Here is a 16,777-nt window from a genome sequence, read left to right as displayed (position 1 = left end):
GGCAGTGGAATGAAGAAGCAATGCTAAATATGAAAGTGCATGAATGGATCTAAGTAATGCCTCAGCCTACTTCCAAACAACTACAGCAGTTCTAACTGATAAAACCAATCTGTTTGACTTCTACAGGAAATCTAAATCAGCAGCTATACTCAAATGCATGTAAGGGAAAATGGAAACGAAATGCTAAAGGAAAAATATTGATACAAAGGAAGGAGGCCTGAGCTCTCAGGTTGGGCCCAACCCCGAGAGCTTTAGGCTCCTTTAAAAACTTAAAATCTGATCCAAAACTGCTTGCTTTTATTCATAATCAAAAGTCTAATGTCATGCCAAAACTGGCTTACAAAGAGCAAAAACCAAATTGACTAACTAGCTGCTACGAAATTACTAACTACTAGCTACCAAAAATGACTACCAACTAGCTAACCAAAATGAGGCCCCAAGCCTTCTTATTTATACAATTTGAGGACCCAACAGTCCTCCTAAAAGTTAGGGACTTGGCTGCCCAAGACTTGTAGTTAACAACAGTCCAACTTGACTTGCTTGGCTGCCCTTGAGCTCATTGATTTGGTGGCCTTTGAACTCCGAGCTGATGGTGGAGAATTCGAGGTAAGGGTCCATAAATGAGGGGGACACCTTCCTACAAATCCTCTAGCTTGTTCTCCCACGAATTTGGCTGCCAAGTGCTCATTAAGACCTTCAATTTTGTCTCCAAGTTGACCAACAAGGCTACACAAAGCACCCATTAGACTTGTTGGCATAATGACTAACCAAATTCACTCTATTAACATAAAAATAATCAAAAACATGCAATAAACAAATGAGAATGGTGGACTAAGTCAAATTAGGAGGTTGAATGAGCCCAAATAATTGTACATTTTTGGGGCTCATCATCACCCCCCTACTGAAAGTGTTGCTCATCCTCTGAGCAACCAAATCTCTCCCCTTGTCTTTGATGGCCTTGGTGACTTTCTTGGCTAGCATTTCGGCCGATTTCTCCTTTGGCTTCCCTCTTTTCAAACTTTCCTGTAGAAACTGTTCTGTCTTCCTGTAGAAACAGACTCTGTCTTCCTGTAGAAACAGACTCTGTCTTCCTGTAGAAATCGTTTCAACTGTTTTGGTCTGCTTGGTTGGGGGTTCCTTCTCCTTCCAGCTTTGCTGTGGCAACCTTCATCTTCTCCCCCTTGCTGCTCTATTTCCAGACTTCCTGTAGGAAGTCTTGTAGCTTCCTGTAGAAGTCTGCCCCATGACCGGATTGTGTCCATCTTTGAAATTTAAACGGCCCCTCTGAAAAATGGTAGCTGCATGCAGAGCCTCAGTCAATCTTCACTGATAAGTATATTGTGCGCACAAACCAAAGGCATGCATAGAAACCCATTATACCGGTCAGAGCAAAGAAATGAGTATGACATGATGGGCATGTAGCCAAAATATAAAATTCTAGAAACAAGTTTTGTCATCTCCAGCTTGGTGAAGAACTAGAATGTGGCATAGAGAAACAAGTAAAATGCTGAGGAGCCTGCGATCAAATAAGATCTCCACCACCAGTTGTAATCTTCACTGCACATTTCAACGTAGCACAAGATAACAGTGATTTCTGCACATGTAACCATGAGGATCACAAAGACAATGAACAGGAACCCAAATATACAGTAGAACTGATGCAGCCATATTGAAGTTAATCTGAAGAACAGTCCAATGGATACAACTCCAAACCATAAAAGGACTGAGGCAAACATAGTCTCGAAAGGAACTACACCAACTGATTTTTTTCCATAGCAGTGCATTGAGAATAAAGAAAATGCAAAAGGAAATGCCTGGAAACAAGAATGTGGCCTTCAGCATGTTCCTCCTCTGTTCTGTGCCCCTGAACATCTTAGGTAGACGTGACAATGCATACCCTGCAAAGAAACCCGTAAACATCCATAATAGCAGCATAGCGGTCATTAAACTTCCACGGTTCAATGTTCGCATCATGATCATTACAACCATTTCGGAGAGAAATAAATCAACCATCAATGAGTTGATGATAGAGAACCAATTAACTGATTGTGCACACTTCAGTTGAGGACGTGGAAAGTGCAGATGAACAGCAGTTCATGAGTTTCAGCCAAGCCGCCTTGAATTGCTGCGTGATTTGGTGATGAGGTGGCAAAAACATGTGCGCTAGATTTTTCAAACTGCAGTGATGTTATGAACTGCATGTCTTCTTCTCTCTGTTAATTATTGGACGTCCTGTGCACTAGAGTTCAACAGATCTGCCACTAACTGTGCTTTCCAACTTCCACGTGAATGACTATCCACGCATGCTGCGTGATTTTCAACTGAGTGCTAGGGAAGAAAATCGGTTGAGCCTTGCTAATCCGTGGCTTAATCTCACCATTTCATTCATTCATGCAGTTTCCAAATTAATTTTATGCAATAGAAGAATGGGTTTGTCACATACCTCGAAGTTGAATGGCTGCCGTGAGCTGCTGTGGGCTGTCATTGCTGCATGAATTTGATTTTATGGTTGCATGATGGCTGGGCTGCTAATCCATGGTTGGTTTTCTTGTGTAGGTGTCCTCTGGCCAGATGCATGCAACAAGAATTCATTTCCACGTTCATATCTGCATCCTGAACCTGCTGCCATTGAATTTTCACAGGACCAGAACTTCTTTTTTCCATTTCTCCCAAACGGCAAACCGGATTGAGCTGAAACTTGGTGGGCATGTTCCTACCATCATGATGCATCTCCCATAGCAAATTCGTGATCAATGGATGCACGGATTTCGAGCAAATTGGAAAATGGCTGAATATTTCAGAGCTCGATTTCTCAGAAGCCGTGCATCAGAATTGGCTAAAACTGCTTGGGTAGGCTACTATCACCCACGTGCATCTCCCCATGAAACAGGTTTTGAAACGGATGCACGGTTATGGAGAAAATGCAAAAATGGTTGATGGTGATGGAGGCTGATTTCTTGGAAACCGTGCACCGGAATTGCATGAAACTGCTCAGGCATGTTGTCATCGACCTTGTACAATTCCCCATAAAACGGTTTGTGAAATGGATGCATGGTTCTCAAGTTATGGCAAAAACAAATTCTGCTCTATGTGTTTTTGGCTTCAAGGTACTTGGCATGTGCTTGCATGGGATGACAGAATGAATTTTGGCTGTGATGCAGGTATGGAGATGATTGAGGAGGAGTTGGGAGATTGCATGAGGGCTTCTGAACCCTTGAGAAAGCTACCATGCTCGCCAAACCACTTTTTGAAATGCATGCCTAGTTTCCCACAATTTCTACAGGAAGATCTTGTAGAAGCACAATGAGAAGCACAAGGTGGTGAAAAAATGATGGATGAAGGCAAGGGATGGACACACAAGTGCTTGTAGGCCTAACCAATAGACTCCCACCATCAGATTCACTTTTGAAATTAGATTTGGCTCGTCCAAAGGTTCTACAGGATGTTTCCTGTAGAAATTCAGAGCATCCTGTAGAAAACACAGTTTTGAGGAAAGAAGCATAATGACATGAACAGAATGATGGAAAAGGGGTGAGAAGTGGAAACATAGATGAGTGTAGGCCTCATGGACATATTCCAAGCCTTCAGGTCCTCTTTGGAGATCAATTTGGCTTTTTTGTAAGCTTCCTGTAGAAGATACGAAACTTCCTGTAGAAGGCACAAAAACTCCTTTGACCTTGATTTGGAGTGCTCCTCCTGCCATGAAACATCCTTCTTGCAACCTGAAATGTCATTTCTGCAACATAAAATTATTCAATGATGATTAGCTTTATTTTTCTTTTTCTTTTTTCTCTTTTTTTTTTTTTTTTGAAAAACAACTAGGGCGCCTCATGGAGGTTTTCACCCTAATTGCCTGCCTTGGGCACCTCCAAGGGAGGTTTTCACCCAAAGATCTTTTTCTCTTTCATTTTCTTTTCTTTCCAACCCATTGACCGCCTCATGGAGGTTTTCAATCAATGAGCCAATCTAAGGCGCCTCTGAGGGGGTTTTCACCTTAGATTTCTATTTTCCTCTTTTTTCATTTTTTTTTTTCTCTCTACCCTACCTTACTTGAAAAAAACAAAATCATTTTCAAGTATAAGAATACTTCCAATGGAGCCATGTGCACATCAAGATTAGAGACAAAATGATGTGAAGGCTCGGAATGCATGCTTGGACAAGTATCCAGATCTCAGAGACAAAATGATCTGACTTTGAAAGTACAAAACATAGCTGAGGAAGAAAGTACTGCTGCAACTTAGTGACCTTCTGAAACCATATCTCAATATAGCTTTGATATCCTTGGTTCTTTTGCTGATCTGGATCATTCTTCATGTCACCTTCTATCATGACCTTCTGATCTTCCTATTTTTGTTGATCTTCTTCTTGAGTACATGGAGGATTTAATGGTAACCATGAGGGATCTCTCTCGATCTCTGATTTAGATCTCTTTTCTTCATCAAGTGCAGCCCATGGTTCTTTGATCTCCTCTTTGGAATCTTCTTTTTCCTTTGGTCCTTCAATAGAATCTTTGTTTTGGAACACTCTTCCTGAGCTTTGGTGAACATCATTGAGCTCAAGAGGAGTCATTTTCACATGTTGTGCCTCAGATTTGCAATTGGGTTGAGCTGCTCCATTGCATGGTTTTGGAAATGGTGCCACGGGTAGTTGAGTGGAGGTGTGAAATTGAGATGGAGGTGGATGGCATTGTGATTGGGTAGGCATTTGAGGTTGCCTTGGTGGAGGAGGAGGCAATGGTTGTGGATGAGCAGGTGGTGGAGGAAAATGAGCGGGATGAGAGTTGTACTGGGGCCTCCACTCCTGATGAGGTGAATTCCACTGAGGCTGTGGCTGAGCATAAGAGTGAAATGAATGAGCAGCTGGTTGGGCATAATATGGATCTGTGAAGGAATAAGGAGGAGGTGTGAACCAAGAAGGATGAGCACGGGGACCCTAAGAAGGCATGAAAGTGGCTTGGTAGGGGTCATAATAGGTATCAGGTGTCCCTTGCAGTTCCTGCTGATAAGATCTAGGTTCATGCGGCCAACTTTGGTTCATATAATAGAGTGATTCAGTGGCTCCCTTGGCTCTTTGATATGTAGCTTTGATTCTGGGCAAGGAAGGGCACCGATCTGTAGGATGGTATTCTTCACAGATGAAACACACTTCTAGAGGGTGCATTGGACATTCGTTCCTAGGATGCTTTCTAGTGCACCTAGGACAAAAAATGGCCAAAGCCCTCTTGGCTTCTTCTTGCCTCTTTTGGATCCGCAAGGTATCTAGTTGCATGGAAAGAAACTGCCTCATATCACTCTTGAAATCTTTGATCTAATTTTCAAATTCATCTTTGGACAAGATGTTGCTCCCGACATCTCTGCTTGTAGCCATTTGCTTCAGAGGAATGTTTCTTCTTCTTCTCCCCTAGAGGTTCTTCAGATATGTCTTGATGTCCACCCAGGGGTCCTTTCATCACAGCCATCGAAGAAGAACGTTGGCTGTGTGAAGTAGTGGGGGTGTTGTGCAATCATTTTTCTAACTTATCTCTACTCCTACAAAGCATGAAATAGATTGAACTGCAACTAACTATCTTGTGAAATTGAAAGGACTAATCTATTTTGCTCAAATGAAATTGCAAGAATGAAATGCTAGTCTACGCTTGCGGAATTGAAATGCTAATCTACGCTTGCAGAATTGAAATGCGGAATTGAAAGGCTATTCTAGGAAAGCAGGAAATGCTAATCTATGAAAGCAGGAAATGCTAATCTATGAAAGCAAGAAAGGCTAATCTACTTTTTCATAAATGAAATTGCATAATGGAAATGAAGTAAACTACTTAGAAGAAGGTTGTAGTAGAAAATAGAAGAATAGCAACAATCACCAATACTCTGCCGCTTCCCCGGCAACGGCGCCAAAAAGATGGTGAGCTCCAGTATTGTAGCAATAATGCTACAACTCCTGGGGCTTCCTGTCTCTTAATTTTATCAACCCGGTAGTTCGTACAAACTTGGAAGCGGCGGTGCTATATGCACAAGTACTAGCTCTTGTCGCAGCTGTCACTTGGTCAGCTGGCACAAGTCCGCTAGGGCTCAAGCCAACTTCTATAGGCTCTCAGAAGAAGCTTGCTAATTGATGGACGAAAGCTAATCTCAAAGGAAAGCTACTTTACTTGACAAAAATGAACTGAAAGCAAATCAAAGCATGTAAACCTAGGAAACCCTAATTTGACTAGTCTAACCTCTACAATGCAAAGAATGTAAATGCAACTTCTACCAATGCTGTCATTACCTCTAATAAGTGAAAATGCATGGATCTAACTACTTGCATCATGAAAGTTATGTTTTTGTATTTTTCCTTTAAGTGTGTGGAATGATCGTGATCTTGTGCTAACTAGGGTTTGGTTGTGCAGATGGGATGGAGAAGGAAGGAAAGCGTGGGACAGGTTGGGGAGGCTAGGAGAGGTCCCTAGGGATCCTTAGCATCCATCCATAGAGGTTCCTCGCATTCAGATGCTCAGCAACCGAGATAGTGGCCTCCTACAGGATGCCTGCAGAGGATCCTACAGGATACTCTGTTTTCTACAGGATGTCTACAAATGGCTACAGGATGACCTACCGTGAGTGTTTGGAGTGATGGAGGAGTAATGGAATGATAGGGGGAGATGTGTAAGGTAGGAATAAAGCTGGTGATGGCTTTAGAAGTGAAAGAATAGGATGGGAAGTGAGTGTAGGGAGTAGGTTGGAAGATAAAGGGCTATGTCAACGAAAGGGCTAGAGAATGGAAGTACGTGAGGAGTGAAAGACTTTGGGAGATAACAGAGCGGAGCAGAGGTCAGAGATGTGTTTGCACGCGTGATCAAGATGGAGGACCAAGTAATGGAACGAGAGAAAGCAGTGTAAATGGAACAAATGCTTGTGAGTGTCACCAAAACAAGAATGCTTCCACCTGAGCTACCTATGACATAAAATCAATGAACATCAATATAAATTGTGAAGGAAACTCATGCATGGCAGTGGAATGAAGAAGCAATGCTAAATATGAAAGTGCATGAATGGATCTAAGTAATGCCTTAGCCTACTTCCAAACAACTACAACAGTTCTAACTGATAAAACCAATCTGTTTGACTTCTACAGGAAATCTAAATCAGTAGCTATACTCAAATGCATGTAAAGGAAAATGGAAACGAAATGCTAAAGGAACAATATTGATACAAAGGAAGGAGGCCTGAGCTCTCAGGTTGGGCCCAACCCGAGAGATTTAGGCTCCTTTAAAAACTTAAAATCTGATCCAAAACTGCTTGCTTTTATTCATAATCAAAAGTCTAATGTCATGCCAAAACTGGCTTACAAAGAGCAAAAACCAAATTGACTAACTAGATGCTACGAAATGACTAACTAATAGCTACCAAAAATGACTACCAACTAGCTAACCAAAATGCGGCCCCAAGCCTTATTATTTATACAATTTGAGGACCCAACAGTCCTCCTAAAAGTTAGGGACTTGGCTGCCCAAGAATTGTAGTTAATAGCAGTCCAACTTGACTTGCTTGGCTGCCCTTGAGCTCATTGATTTGGTGGCCTTTGAACTCCGAGCTGATGGTGGAGAATTCAAGGTAAGGGTACATAAATGAGGGGGACACCTTCCTACAAATCCTCTAGCTTGTTCTCCCACGAATTTGGCTGCCAAGTGCTCATTAAGACCTTCAATTTTGTCTCCAAGTTGACCAACAAGGCTACACAAAGCACCCATTAGACTTGTTGGCATAATGACTAACCAAATTCACTCTATTAACATAAAAATAATCAAAAACATGCAATAAACAAATGAGAATGGTGGACTAAGTCAAATTAGGAGGTTGAATGAGCCCAAATAATTGTACATTTTTGGGGCTCATCAAGAGGCAGAGGGAATTTCAATAAGAATCAAGAAGCACATAATGTACAAAGTCGTGGTCAAATCTAAAGCATAGGAAACAACTTTAACAATGGCAACAGTTCAAGCACAAGTAATTTTCAAGGCAAAGGAAACAGTCAAGGAAGGGGCTATTTTCAAGGAAGAGGTTATTTTCAAGGAAGAGGAAATAATCAAGGTAGAGGATGACCTCAAAACAAAAGTCAAAGCAGAGGTATAGGACAGTCTTCAGGAAGAGGAAGAGACTTAAGTCAAATTGTGTGTCAAAGATGTCACAAAGTTGGACATTATGCTAAAGATTGTCGAACTTGTATTGATAAAATACCCAAGTTTTATCAGCACTTAGCAAAATTTTCAAATGATCAAGATGATGATCGTTCATAATATGTATTTACTTCTGTTGACATGGAAAATTTTCGCTATACCAACAAGAGGAACTAACCCGACCATAGACCCAAATTAGATCTGTTTTCGTTTGGGATGGCTAGCTTTAATAGGTTTTAAAGGACCCCATAAACTATTTAATGTGTTGAAAGATTTCTTCTGGGAGGAAGACTTCAATTAAATCAACAAAATAAAAATAGTTAACCTTTAACTATCAAATCCTATCTACACTACTTCTAGCTACTCTAGTCTAATCCTAACTATCCTAATCTATCCTACATGAGCATAACAAAAGAGAGGTTAAATATCATATATAAATTCCAAGCCTAACTGAATTAATTATTCGTTCACATAAGAACAAGGTTGCATCAATTCTTAATTGCAATCCAATCATTCATACAGGAATACACATTCCTTTTTATGGAAGTAAAGCTTGCAACTGATGTCTAACATAGTTTCAAATCAGGGACTACTTATGAATTGCTATAATGAAGAATTACATTCAAATAACCAAGGCTAATTATAAGCTGTATCGTTGTCGATATGCACAGAAACAAAACACATTTGTATTTATGCCAACAAAAATGTCGTGTCTTAAAACACATAAAGCATTAAGGATCTTAAATTTGAAACAAAATGCTCCTCATTGAACCAAACAGTCTCTTTTATTCATAATAAATCAAAGTTATTTTCTCTAAAAAAAAATCCCTCATCTCCTATCTGGAGGTAATACTTATGCACATGGACATGACTCTTGGTCTTCCCTTCCTCCTTTTACCTTCCCCTTGTTCTCTTGAATATACAAATCAGAACACACAAATTTAGAACAATCTATGTCATTGTTGACACGTAGAGAGCATTTCCTATCACTCTAGCGCTTCGTTTCCTGAGGAATGAATAGATGTTGATTGAAAGAGAATGATTGTGTGTCATCTCTTCACACTTGTATAAAGTGGACGTTATCCCTTATTATTCCCTGGAGGGAACTGAAAACACTGCGCTCATCATCCCACATCTGGCATGATTGAATGCGCGTTTGGAAGTAGTGACATCTTGATGGATCAGCGCTGTCATGAGTGCTTCTGCTAAACACAGAGAGTGCCTTCATTATGCACTATGGCGATCCATATTCCCTTTTGCAGAGAGTGTTTTTGAAACATTGACACCGGTGGTGCAGAGGTGTCATCTTGAGATAGCTTCCATTTATCTGTCACTGAGTCTACTCGAATTTGCCTGCAAAAATAATTCATATCAGCTATGATTGTGAGAAATATGGCAAGAATGCTTACAAAACATGGATCTTGCCTTCATTAAATGTTTATAACATCAAATGTGAAAGAATCGGACCCTGTTTTTTTAATTTATGCATTGATTAAGTCCTGCGATTGCAAATCCAATTTACATTGAAAATCATGGCATAACACATAACCCGATCAGAAATCCGGACTTGAAAGATTATATAGTGGAACCTATACCCTATTGGGTCTTCCATATGGGATTTTCCATTAAAAATCGTGACTACAACATTTTATCGAATACACGGGAAAACCCGCGGCCGAGCCGTACAACCAGACTTGAAAATTTATGCACCAGAATTGGTAGTCATCGGCGGGTCTAGTATGTCATAGCACAACATTTATATAACCCCTGGGTCCCACAAATTGCGACATGTGATTGGGCTCCAGACCCAAAACACACACACACACACATATATATGTTAATAACGTCGGCGGGTCCGCAATGTTAGCCTTCCCTTTGAAAATATCTGACTTCAATGTTTTTCGAAAAACATAAGAATATATGTGAAAACCTACGTCCAACCATTAGGTTGGACTTGACATATTATATGCCCAGATCTATAATCATCGGCAGGTCCGGGTGATAGCGATGTGCCTTATATGTAGGCCCCAGACCTTGCCGATTGTGATAAGCAATGGGGTTCCGAACCCAAAACATATATATCATGTTTAATAAAGCCATCGGGTCCAATAAACAGTGGCACGCTATTTATATAAGCGTTGGACCTAGCCGATAGCAATATGTGATATAGCTCCGGACTTGATATATATATGTAATATGGTTGATAATACTGTCGGGTCTGAAAGAGAGCAATGCGCAGTGTTGATTGAGATAGGCCAAAAAGGGGTGATTTATGCATATTAGCAAAGTGTTTCCATTGTAAAGGGTTATAATGGGAATGAGGTGCGATAGAAGGTTTTTGAGGGTTGGAAAGGTCCTGATGGAGGAAATGAATGGGGGTTCAAGAAGGGCTAGAGATGAATCATGCGGTAGATATTTAAAGAAGGGGGCTCAACCATTAGGAATTGAAGATTTAACTCGGAAACAAGTTAAAGTCTTTGGGATAAGACAGATCATTTAGAAGGTGAAGGATCAACGTTTAGGGGACCCATTCAAAATCGCTACCAAGACAAGTTTTGATAGGGTGGTGGTTATGGCCACAACAAATGGCGAACTGTTGGGCGAACCAATTATCTCTGTTTCCAAATAAACCTTGGATCACTATAACATCGGGGTGTTAAGATAAACTCGAAATGAAAACTGTATAGATGGACAGGCATGGGTTCCACTTCAACATTAATTCCTTCACATATGATAAAGACAAATAGCTTCTACTTACTGATAGGGTTTTGACAGGCATTCTCCAATGGTAGTGTTATGGGATTTATGGACCTTCCTTTACCTGTTTCCCACTTTCAAAAATCCTTTGGGGCCATCACTGGTCTACCAATACCTATTTAGGTGTGTACATCAACTGTTTATTGCTCATCAAACTTGATGTAGATATGTTTATCTGCACTTTATATAAGAATTTTAGTGCTATATTTTCATATGATTGAATGGGGCACAGTCATGGATCTTGCCATATTTTTAAACTCCTTAAGAAAGGTTGGGCTTACTGTGTCAACTGGTACCCTGAGCCCAGCAAGAGTCCCTACTCTAACTAGCTTCGCAAACAACCTATCCTTCCAGTTTGGCACAAGGACTTGACATTTCATTTTCTTTTAAATAAGTCCTTCCAATTTTAGGCACAAGGACTAGAGCAGAATTGGATTTGCCACAAGATATATGACAGTGAGCTTACCCCATGAAAGGAGGTTTACTTGTAGATAACATGTACTGGACAATGTAGTGTGGTGGATGGGACCAATGGAGAACAATTGTAACCTTACAAGCAAGTATAGGCTAGGTATGAGTGGGATTTATTTAAAAATGTAGCGTTCCTCCATGCCAGTCCATCTGTAGCTACACATTTTTTGTTTTATAAAGGTGCCCCTACATGCTCCAGATATCCATGTCATCAACAGATCTCACCTAGTTCCCAACAGATGCTAATGAGTGGCTTCGGTTTGAACTCGACCTCTGATTTTCCAGTTCTCACGGGCTCATTGAAAATTCGTTTGATATGCAAGGTAGTGATGGATTTAGGATCAACAGACTCATCAGTAGGTTACTGAGGGAGGCAAGAGCTGAAGGTAGCGAATGGAGGAAATCTGAAAAAGATAAAAATGAGACTGGAGGACAAAAATCAGTTGGCTAAAAAGGACTGCAATTCAAAATGAAAGGAAAATGAACTTTGCAGAAGAAAAAAAGAAGGGAAAAGATGAAAATGTAACTAAATTAACAACAAAAATAGAATGAATCCTAACCTACTTAGGAGGTAGCCACCATGAGGTGGCTACTGGAAGTATCTTTTTAGATGTTGGCCATTAATAGGGAGTTTTTCAGTTTCTCCCTGTAATGTTTTTAATCTGTAAGTTCCATGTCTAATTTTTTCCACGACTTGGAATGGGCCCAGCCATAAGTGTTGGAATTTCGTGTGTTTACCTTTTGGCTCATTCAAGTTGTCCCATTTCAAGACTAGCTCTCCTACTTGGTAATCTTTATCTCCTGCCAGATGGTGATCAAACCATATCTTCATGATCATTTGGTGATTTCTGAATTTATTTTTGGCTTTATCTCTCAATTCCTCCAACCTCATCAGTTGGTTAATCCTGTCTTGAGGTAAAGCTAAAGGGGATCCTCTTGAAGCTTGGGAGATCTGCAAAGAGGGAGGGGTAACGTTGGGAGGCAAGATGGATTCCTGTCCATAGGCAAGGAAGTATGGGGAGTTTCCTAAGGTCACTTTTGGGGTGACCCTATCTGACCAAAGGGAATTTTTAGAGCGTTGTTCCAGTTCCTCTCGTTGTCAGTGACAAGCTTATAGATTATGCATATGAGGTTCTTATTTGAGGACTCCGCGACTCCATTTCCCTGGGGGTACTAGTTTGCTACATACCTTATGTGGATGGATTTATCAATACAAACTTTAGTCAATTTTAGTGATGAAAAGTAAGAATAATTATCAAATATGAGAGCGTTGAGGATGCCATACCTGTTGATAATGAACTTCTCAATAAATGATATTACCTCGCCTTTGTTTATCTTCCGAAGCGGGATGGCTTCGGTCCATTTGGTAAAGTAGTTGGTCGCTGTGAGTATATACGTATGCTATTGTGAAGAGTTTGGAGTGTTCTCGCCTATAACATCTAGGCCCCATTGCTGGAACGGGCGATAAATCATAACGAGCCTGAGGGGAACGACTGGATTTCTTTCTCGCCCTGTGGCAGTTTGACATGCCTTGCATTTCATGGCGTATGAATGCAAGTCTCTGAACACTTTGGGCAAATAATATCTGGCTCTTAATATTTTGTGAGTAGTGGTCTCTCCGCCATAGTGAACACATTTCCTGAATGAAACCATCAACACGCTCACAGAAGAGTTCTAGGTGTATCATTAGAAAAGTACACCATACGACCCGTAAGCTAACGGGACAGTAGAGGCATTCAACAAAATAATGGAGATTGCGTTGACTAAAGTATGTAACGCATAGCGAGACAGCTGGGACCTATGCGTACTTGCTGTATTATGGGTGTACATGACAACGTGCAATACATTGATGGGATAGACACCTTCCCGATTAGTCTATGACACGGAAGCTACCATGCCAATGGAATACATCGTACCTAGTCTGCAAATAGCAATGCTCATAGGCATGGTGGACTGCGAAGCTCTGGAAGAAAGGCTTGCGCAATTAGAAGAACTCGAGGAAGAACGATTTCTAGCTAGATTTCATTAGCAGGTACAAAAGCAGTGTGAAAAGGCCAGGCATGACTTCCATATCAAGTTGCACACCTTCAAGGTAAATGACTTAGTGCTACTACACGATAGTAAGTTTGAAATATTTCCGGGAAAATTCAGAATGCACTAGCTGGGACCATACCTAGTTAAGGAGGTCCCAGAACGAGGCACGGTCTAGCTAGTTAAAATAAATGGAGAACCCTTCCAAGGTAACGATAATGGAAGTCACTTGAAGCCCTACATTGGTGGGCCAACTATCTGACTAACCGGTAAAAGCACAATCTTCACGACCCGAGGAACCGAACGAGGGTTCGGGACTATAAACACCTGCAACAGATGTTGGTACCGCGGTAAGGACACAATTTAGACACAGATGATTTTGGAGCAAGAATGTAGCAGATCCATCAAACTGCAGAACAGTGCATTGCAGACCTCCAAGAAGTACGGGACCAGTTGGAGGGACTCCATGCCAATATTGCCTCACCGACTGAGTGACTCGAGGACGAGTCACGATGATTGTGTTGGGGACCTGTTGGGCATGGAATCCCCCCACAACATGTTTTGGGGCTCAAAGCCAAAGTGTTGGTCAAATGTATTCTAAGACTCTGCTAATTGCGGGTACAGAGCGTGAAGTATAGTTTGAGTCATAGGGCTGTCTGCCCTAATGTATTTTAATTTAATGTAAAGTCATGTCAGCCTACCCATGGTTCGCAAACCATGGGATTGTATAAATAGATTGAGGCTCTAAGTTGTAAAGATATAGAAGAGGAGAGATGAATACAAATGGTTCGAGAATAAAGTAAGAATCTAAGTGTATTGGGTCATAGTAGTGGGAACAAGCTTTGTACTTGAGTGTGCAGAGGCCTAGTAGAGTCCGCAGCTAAGTGTGCGGACCCCTGTAGTTGAGTGCACAAGGCAGTGTTGAGTTTGTTAGCTCTGCTACATAGCTTTGATTTTTGAAGGTCAGAAATGAGCTTGGTCTGCTCGGTTATGCTTAAAGGAGGCTCGTGGTGGTCATTCTCCCTTCCTTATCTCACTCCGCTTATCCTCCATTTCCTCTGCTTTTCTTCTAAAAAAAAACCCAAGAAAACCCCTTTTGTTGCAAGTCCCGAGTGCTAAAGCAAAATCCCCATAAAACTGCACCCATATGACTTTTAGCCCTTATGAAATCATCTCCTTTAATCTCTTCCATTGATCTTTCCTACCAAATCTAATGGCTCCTGTCGTGCCTGATAAAGTGACTTGCCCGATCGTTGCTCCACCGTCCAATCAAATTTGCCTAGATCGGACAGTCTTTGCACATTTCACGCCCACAACGTGATGGAACATTAGCGCATGATGGAGAGTGGTTTTTCTCTCTCCTCTGCTGCTACGTGTCATGCGCTGAGTGGAATCGTGCACCTTCATCCTTTTACCGCCCAATGACTAAAGGTAGTGCGATTGATACCTCTTACAGCCTAACCTCCCGACCCCACCCGATAACCAGCGTGTGCTTTCGCCGCCTGATCACTGTTGGATCTGTCTCCCTGAGATCCAACAGCCCACATTCACTCCACTCCCACCTCTTCTGATACCCTCTGCCAAGCCATCTCTGTCTTCTTTCCTCCTGATCTGATGGTCGATCTTTCTCCCTCATCCAGCTCATCCATTCACCGCGAAGTCCACGTTCCTTGACCATTCCTTGTGCCTAAAGGACGAGGGTGACCGGCTTACCAGTACCACTTGTAGTTGCTCCTCAACAACCACATTTAACAGACACTATGGCCAAAGAGAAAAAGGACAACTCATGAGCATGCAACTGCATTTAGTAGTTATGGAACTTCATTGATATGAACACTTCAGCTGCCTGAGAGGACAGCAGAGCACCTGAAAAGATCAGATTCATCCACTGAAGCAAGAAAACACAATCAGAGACTTCATGAGCTAGCTAAATGCAATTTATGGTCAATTATGACCCCTCCATACCAAAAATGGCCAAGTTCCTTTGTAATGAAACTCTATATATACACAAAAACAAGATTTGATCCAAGGTGATGGTTGATGTTTTGATGTAAGGTTCAACTTCTGGAGACTTTGACTATTTTGACACTTACAGCATCTCATCTTCATTTTTAGCTAATACAAGCTTCTTTTGTTGTTAACTGCTAACTTTTCACTTTCCCCTGTTCCAAGTTGTGCCTGATATACTGTATTCTTGAGCTCTTGATGTTTAGCATTAGAATAGTTGTCATCCTATCTCTGTGTTAAAATCATGTATTTATCATTGAGTAAGTCATTCAGGTTTCTCTTCATCTAATGCTAGAGAGCTGTCATCCTTTCTGTGCATTGGTAAATTAGATTTGCAGGCTTCTTTACTGGTTGCAGCCGACCATCACATGGTCTTGTGCATCTGCTGGTGTGGTCAGTATTCTCCATATCCACCTAATCCTTAAACTGTGAGTAGTTGGTGGTCTAAAACCTTGTAGTATGGGGGTGTTCACGTATGTCTGGAGTGAGACAAAGTGGAAGTGGTTATTTGGCTTGGACAAGCATCATTCCTTCCATTCATCCATTTGCAACAATAAGTTGAATTTATATGATACCAGGCATCTCCGAGCTACAACTTAGGAGAGTTTCTTGGAATCCTAACATAATTGGTGCCATTGCGAGGGAGAGGAGATTGAAGCTTAGCTTCCCTGGGATATCGACATAGATATAGCTTTGATGATAGACAAAGTGGGACAAATTTCTGGTTGTAATCATCTATCTGGTGACTCCACTGGAGGACCAACCTTTGGCAACTCCACATTACAATTCTAGCGCAGTTTGTGAGGCATACCCAGAGAAATCCTCAGAAATCACCAGCTGACCCAGTGCTTGACCCTGAAAGGATTGTTAAGAAGAAAAAGTTCATTCAGAAAGGAGCATCATCATCAGGTAAGCCTAAACAATCTTATGTATCTCTGCAAGAGAGGCTTATCGCTGAGAATGTTCATTTTGAAGATATAGAGCCTAGCACTTTCAGTGAAGAAATAATCTCAGAGATTCATAAAGCTCCTCGTTCATTAAGTTCCCCTTTGGATCTCAGTCCAAAGAAAACCTCCCACAAATTCCATCATATTCCTTTGTCCCTGTCATCTATTCCACAGCCCCTTGCCTTTCAAATTTCCAGTATCCATCCACCTACCCCAGTCATGGTAGGCCCACAAGCTCCTACTAAGATGGAAAGAATCATAGCTGCTAGGTATGGACCCCTAGTCCTACCTGTCCCTCTGAATGCCATCCCTGTAGGAGAATATCATAAATACATTCCTAAATTCATTGGTACAGAATGAGTAACAGCTGAAGAACACCATGAATCTTTTGATAGTTATGTTGATAACCTTG

Source organism: Pinus tabuliformis, chromosome 7 (assembly GCF_031772625.1).
Source record: "Pinus tabuliformis cultivar Carrire ecotype Pingquan chromosome 7, CPIR1, whole genome shotgun sequence".
Classification (NCBI taxonomy): Eukaryota; Viridiplantae; Streptophyta; class Pinopsida; order Pinales; family Pinaceae; genus Pinus; species Pinus tabuliformis.
The sequence above is the reverse complement of the archived record's forward strand: the minus strand, read 5'-3'. Positions refer to the sequence as shown.